This window comes from Aulonocara sp. 'chitande type north' Nkhata Bay, linkage group LG7, assembly GCF_057382095.1.
Source record: "Aulonocara sp. 'chitande type north' Nkhata Bay isolate Kocher_YH1m ecotype deep benthic linkage group LG7, A_spYH_male_GT1.1, whole genome shotgun sequence".
NCBI classification, from domain to species: Eukaryota; Metazoa; Chordata; class Actinopteri; order Cichliformes; family Cichlidae; genus Aulonocara; species Aulonocara sp. 'chitande type north' Nkhata Bay.
In genome coordinates this window covers 34,453,381-34,460,221 of record NC_141350.1, presented here as the reverse complement: position 1 = coordinate 34,460,221, position 6,841 = coordinate 34,453,381, and the positions used below count along the sequence as shown (strand labels likewise).

Below are 6,841 nucleotides of genomic sequence, written 5' to 3'. Positions count from 1 at the left end.
TGTTGAGGATGGTCCTGTTATTAAAGCTGGGGTCATCCTGTAATTTATTACAAACTACCTCTGCTGCTTTGGCTGCACTGAAAGCTCTCCTCGCTGCTGCTGTTGAATATCTGTTTGTCAACGCGGTGAAACATTTATTCAGACTGTTTGCATTAAAAAAATCATAAATCTCTGTAAGTAATAGCACAAATGTTTTAGCGTTAAAATAAAGTAGCTGAAGTGAAAGCACTCAGTGTGAAGAAGCCTGTATGTATTACGCGACTGAATCATAACTATTGATTGGTTAATGTGTATTTACTTTTAATGCTGCAGTTAAATGCTGCATCGGTTACTTACATACTGCTGGGTAATGATGTGTCGTCGTGAACGAAACGGCTCTTAGACCCGACTCTTTGAAGTGAACGACGCAAGCCAGCTACTTATTGGGTCTGAAATGCACCGGGATGTCATGCTTGGAGAAAACTCTCCTGAGTTTTTCTGATACACCGGCTACATAGGGGATGACAATGTTGTTGCGTCTGTCCTTCTTATCCTCCCTCGCTGGTGTCTGATCTTCTTTTCTGTGCCTCTCTGCTGACTTTAAGAACACCCAATTAGGATAACTGCACGTTTTGAGTGCTTCCTTTACATGCGTGTGTTCCCTCTTTTTTCCTTCAGGAGGAACACAGCACAGCGAAGCGGGGGATGAAGAGGGGGATGAAGAGGAGTTTACACCTGCATCACAAACAACATAAGGCTTCATCAGATTAACATGGCACACACAACACTTTGTCCTATGGTCTGGGGTACCTGTAACATAATCTGTGTTACTCAGTTTCTCTTGGACAGTATAGGGCCCACAGAACTTTGCCTGGAGAGAGGATCCAGGAACGGGTAGGAGAGTCAACACTTTGTCACCCACCTCTCTTTTATTGTTTTATCATTTCTTCCTAGTACATTTGCTAGTTTATTTTTCCTAATATTTTCACTTTTTTAAAGGCTGCAGATATTTTTCTCAAAGTATTTTCTCTCTTTTTCTTATTGATTTCAAATGTATTTCTTTAAAATCTGTGAGGTTTTGTTTTTCAACACATAAATTTGTGTTTTTTGTGTGAATTTGCTGATTTGTCTTTAATTTTTTTTTTAAACTGTTGCTCTAGATTTGCCAGTATTTTATTTTATTCCTTTCCTAAAGCTTTGTGAATACTTTTCTTTCTTTCTTTTCTTTCTCGACCTCCCATTTCTTTCTAAAAAAAAATGCTGTTTTCTTGCTGGTAAATTTGTCAGTTTATTATTTTTTAAATAAAATTTCCATTATTTAACACGTGAATTTGCCAAGATTTTTTCCTTAAATTTGCTATTTTTTCCCCATTTTTTCTTATTAATTTGCAATTTCTTTCTAGAAAATTTGCTGTTCTTTTAGGCAAATTTGCCAATTTATTTCTCAAAAAATGTCCATATTGTTGCGCTAAATGTGTAAGTATTTTATTGTATTTTATTTTATTTCGTATTTTAGTCTTCAAAATTCAGATGTTTTTCTATTTCTTTTTTGTTATTATTTTACTTTATTTTGGTTTATGCATCGTGGAAAATCTGAAAACGCTCTATTAAAAAGAAGTTGGCCTTCAAATATATATATGTTACCTCTTTGTGTACCTGCGCAGGTTTCACAGGTGTTTTCTTTCTAACGGATGACACCGGGGAGATCAACAGAAGGATAACAGCGACCCCTCCGACAGCCCGTGAGAGTGTGACGGTGCTGCAGAGCTGCAGGCTGCTGTCTGCTGATGGAGGAGGTGGGATGAGGCTGACTGAGCTCACGGCCGTAAAGAGCTGCTTGTGTCTGCACCACCGACATCAGCAGTGTTCATAAAGGCGCTTTGTGCATCGCTAATCCGCTCTGATGTCACGGTGCAGAAGGAGGGGCTGAGCTCTCTCTGTAATCCGAGCAAGTTGTGTCTGGAGGGACAAACCGAGCCGATCCGGGCGAGAACGCGCAGACACAGGGGCGATGTACACTACGGCAGCCGAAGCCGGGCCTCTCCTCCACTGACATGCAGGTAAATGAGTAAATGTCACCTCCCAGAGCTGGTGTGATAGACGAGGAATCGTGGATTTCTGGTGGTTTTAGTGGGAATGTGAACGGGTCGTTTCCACTGATGGCGGATCTGACACCTGCGGAGGATGAATGTGGAGCGCGAGAGGGCAGAGAGGGAGGCTTTTAGACAGGTGACAGTTCGCTAAACGGTTTTATCTCCTTTCCACGAGCACGTCAGGAAATGTTTTAGAGATCGTGATGCAGTGAACGACTATAAAATATCCAAAAAAAAAAGAAAAACAAAACCCCACCAATGACCGTTTAGGAAATGGGAACTATAACATTTCAACGATTCGAAGAAGCGGGCTGTAAGACTGGCTGATCATTTATAATGACAGTAGCAATCACAAAAGCAAAGACGGCTTTTGGTATTTTAACATCAAGGCCATGGGAGGGTATTTAAGAAACCGAGTGCGCCTTCAAAATAAAAGCTCATGGCAGCTTTATGGGTTAATCGTCTCCCAGAGGCTACATGTAATACAGTGCACGTAATGTCACGATTGATGCATCCCTGTATGGGCCATATGCTTGCTGAGTGGGTGTCTGTTTCTGTGGTGTGTGTGTGTGTGGGGGGGGGGGGGGGGGGGGGGGATGAATCATACTTGGATAGAGAAAGATGAGGATAGGTGTACATACGTTTTCATCTGCCCATTGCTTTCTTTTTTTAATTTCCTTAAAGCATAATGTGAGAAAATATTAAAATTATGTATTAAAACCCTAAACTAGCTTAGGTTACTTCAGTTTACTGTTATGTAAGGCAGCTAATCATGAGGAGACGATGGAACTGGGTTATGTTGGGCATTTTTTCTTTGAAATATGCAAATCAAATTTGTTTTTGGTTAGCTGCCTATGAACTAATCATAACTGAACAAAAATAACTAAAGTTGCTTTAAGTGTTACTGCAGTATTGAGTGTGCAGGCTTAAAAACCAATACAAGAAAGCCTGTAATTCCTGTAGTGGCCACTTGAGGCCAAGTGAGTCATCCCCATCGACTCCGATGTTAAAATGCTCAACTTTACACCATTAAAAGCATTTTTTAAAGCCTGGTACGAAAACGGTTTTAGCTTCTATAAATGACGACTCTTCCAGGTGTATTCTGCAGTTAGGGGGTGGCCAGTTTGTTTGAAAGCTTCAGTTTTGATTAATGACATTGTTTGTTAACCTTGTACTAATTAGTAGATATGTATCTGTGCATTGCACCCTTACAGTTTATGAATACTAGCTTGGCCTGATAACCGAACTACCTAGCTAGCTGATAACCAACAAAACACTTTCATGTCTTCCTTCCCTCGCTCCCAAAAAAAATGGCAGATGCCACCTCCCTGAGCCTGCTTTTGCCAGAGGTTTCTTCCTGTTAAAAGGGAGTTTTTCCCTCCCAATGTCACTTTCCTACAGAGTTACTTTTGCGAGATCTCGCAAACTTGAGATCTCAAAAGATCATCTTCATTTTTTTTTTCCTCCAATGTCCCTTGCGGGGTTCCCAAATGCCTGCTATTATAATACAATATAATATAATATAATATAATATAATATAATATAATATAATATAATATAATATAACATAATATAAATTGATTTTTGCTTTCTTTTTTAGTTTTTTATTACTTAATTAATTACTTATCTTTTCCATTTTGAGTGAATTTATTTTCACTGTGGGACTAATTAGCTGAGGTTAGCTTTGCTTAGCTTAAAGGACTAAAAATCCATGATCAGACATAAGATCCACATTGAAACAGATATTTCTTTTATGTGACGTTCTCCCTGATGGCGTTAAGCAGGTGCTGACGGTCCACCTCAAGTTTGTAAACGTGGCCAGGATTGTCCAAGTTTGTGCCAATAGTTGGATGTGTGAAATGGGATGCTAGTGTTTGTCACAGTTTCCTGATAGTTCATAGACTAAATGTTTAATCATGTAACATAATGACAGCAGCATTGATACTGAAATCAATTATTTGTTGGTTTAATTCTGCCTTTTAGCCCTGATGCATGCATAGAGTGTTAAATAGATTTAATCATTCAGGGCTTTGCTGGTATGTATAGTGTGTGTGGATGATTGTCAGTGAAAGGTCAGCGAGTTAATGGGTTAGTAAATCCCCCACCCGGCAGCTTTCACTTCAGCCTGACAGATGGAGGCGTGGCGCTCGCCTCTCAGCTTTGCATGCCCTGCCTGACTAACAGCAGTGCTGCCAGGGCCATCTGTGACCCAAGTCACCCCTTTCTCCCTGGACTCACCCAGCCGCTGCTATCCAGTTGTAAATTCCACTCAGAGTGGGACATTAGCCATGCTGGAGGTCCATCCTCGATCTTCCTGCTTCCCCTCCTGACAGTTGTGTTCTGTCCTCATGTTTCATCATCACCATTAACCTTTGCCCTCACCATCCAGCATATTCACATATTCGCTTTTTTGCCTTTAATTTACTTAACACCTTTACAGAGGTGGTGGTGTTATGAGACAGCTGTAATCCTTGTACCACCTTTTCACAGTTTATTATGACTGCTGCAAAGCCACTGACATTCATCAAAAGAGATGCAAATGACATGAAGATGAGAGGGGAAAAATATAAGGATGCTTCAGAGGTTTTGCTGCATGTGAAAAATGTTGGCACCCACCAAAGACCTTGGCCTTTCACCAAAGAAAAATCACCAGGAATATGATTAAAACATATAAATATAATTTTTTCTGTTTATTAAATAGATAAAAAATAACAGGAATATCCACAGACTTTCATTAAGTATGGTCACATACTCTTTGCTTTAAGCATACGCAGACCAATCTTTGTTAAGTAAGTAGCTGAATGCTCCAGATTCTTGGTTTTCTAAAGCTGTATACAGATCAGTTTTTCCCTCAGTAGGTCTTTTGAAATTGCCTTAACAAAAAAAAAAAAAATAGCAGTAAGCATTCTCGACGCTGCAAAATCCATTTATACTTTTTTTTTGTTTCTGCCTTGGTTTGTTGTAATACACATTAAGACGTTTACTGAGGTTTTGCTTTCACACAGGACGGTTCATCCATTCATGAGGGAAGCAAAACAGTTTTCTGACTGTAGCGTCGTCAGCAGATTTATTAGCAGTGACGTGTTACATTAGACTGGATAACTGAAATGGGATCAAGAGCTTCCTGTGTCTGTTTGTTAGGAATAAACGAAAAAATTAAGTCAAAGATGTTTGTGGGACACTTAACTAGCGAGCTGTGGGAAAGCTTCCAGAAACACCATGCATAAATAGACTTCCTGGATCCAGATGAAGTTGTGATTCTTTCTTTGACATCAAGATGATGTCTCCCAGTTTTTCTGTGAAGATGCATTGCTAAACGTCCCATTTTTCTAAATGTTACATTCATAAAGAATCCAACCAAAAAGTTCTGGATCGAGATCTAGATCCGGAAAGACTCCTCAAGTTAACGTCCTTAATTGGCTCCGCAAATGCTTCCAAAACTTTTTGAGGCATCCTGCTTACAAGTGAACAGAGAAAGCAGTCGTGTCTGCATTTAGGTTTGCAACCCCACATTAACTATTTCCTCCATAAAGACGACCGCCCCTGTAGCCTTAATGACGTGTTTTGGCACCCCAGTTTATCAGTCAAAGCACAATTTGACAGCCGTTAGAATTTCTGGGTTTTTCCGAGCATAGCCGTAGTAAGCTGTACAGGAAGAGATCACCCTCACTAACTTCTTATGTACACCCAGTTATTTTGTTCTAGAAGCAGGTCCAAAATATCACAGAAACCACTCAGTTCAGAAAAAGAGAAACAAGGATTACGCCTAGTAGGTGTCCAAGGTGGAGAAGATACACACATACATAGCCAGTTCTGCAGAAGCGGGACTAATTTCCACAATATGAAAACCATCAAGGACATGATGTGTATCTGCAGATCATCTCTAGTACTGCAATAGCCCCTCCTGCTTGGCTCCTCAGTACAACCGTGTCTCTGTTTCTCAGATGTTACTTGCTCACATTTTTGAGTAAATATAGTAAAAAAAATAGTCATTTGGTTCAGATTACTGTCGTATTCTCCTATTTTAAGTTCTTCCTTGCATTGCTAAAGCCACAAGCCTTTATCCTGAGGTTTTTGTGCTTACGTTCAGAATAAATAAGAAAAAGGCTTTGAGGTGTTTATCTGCGTTCTTTAGCAATGAATGCAAAAAATGGAAGTCTTGGTTCACATATGCACGGCCAGCATTGGAAGCCCTGAAAAAGTCCATAACCCCCGGAGGCCAAGTCAGCAAACAAGCGCGCCGATGGACTCTCTGATTGACCATTAGCTGCAGAGCTGTAAGAAGAAGCTAAAAAAGTTGTAATGTAACTCTAATGTATTTATAGATTCTTGTAATAAGTGAGGGCAGATCAGATACGAACCTTTTAAGATGCATCTGCACTGGTCTTTATAAACTACACTGCAGTGTAGTTTATAAAGACTGTCCAGAACCAGTTTAATATTCTGAAACATGCTGCGAGGTGACGTTCGGGTGTCCTCTCTCAGCTTATTGACCTCAGAAGCCTGCGATACAAGATAAATGAGTGATTCCCCGGTAGCCTCGTCACATTAAATACATATCAAAAAGGGGCTTCTCCTTCACAGAGGGCATTTATTATTTAGATCACTCCCTTTTCCATTCTTCTCTGTCAGATCTTATCACGTAGCAAGAAAGAAGCCCCTCCTCGTCCCCCTGCCCTGCCTCCTCCTCTCCCTCTTCCTTCTCGTGTTTTCCACCCCGTGCCATCTGCCAGCTGCTGGCGGATGGACGGATGAACGGGGTGCAGATT

At 40.4% G+C, this 6,841-nt stretch overlaps 1 protein-coding gene across 1 annotated transcript in view; it reads left to right on the top strand.

The window, feature by feature from the left end:
• The first annotated feature begins 1,741 nt into the window (after positions 1–1,741).
• Positions 1,742–6,841, top strand: part of LOC147325587 (uncharacterized) — a 27,110-nt gene continuing 22,010 nt past the window's right edge. The window contains exon 1 of the mRNA XM_086300159.1: positions 1,742–2,039. The gene's annotated coding sequence lies outside the window, so the exon portion shown is untranslated. The remainder of the gene's footprint in view (positions 2,040–6,841) is intronic.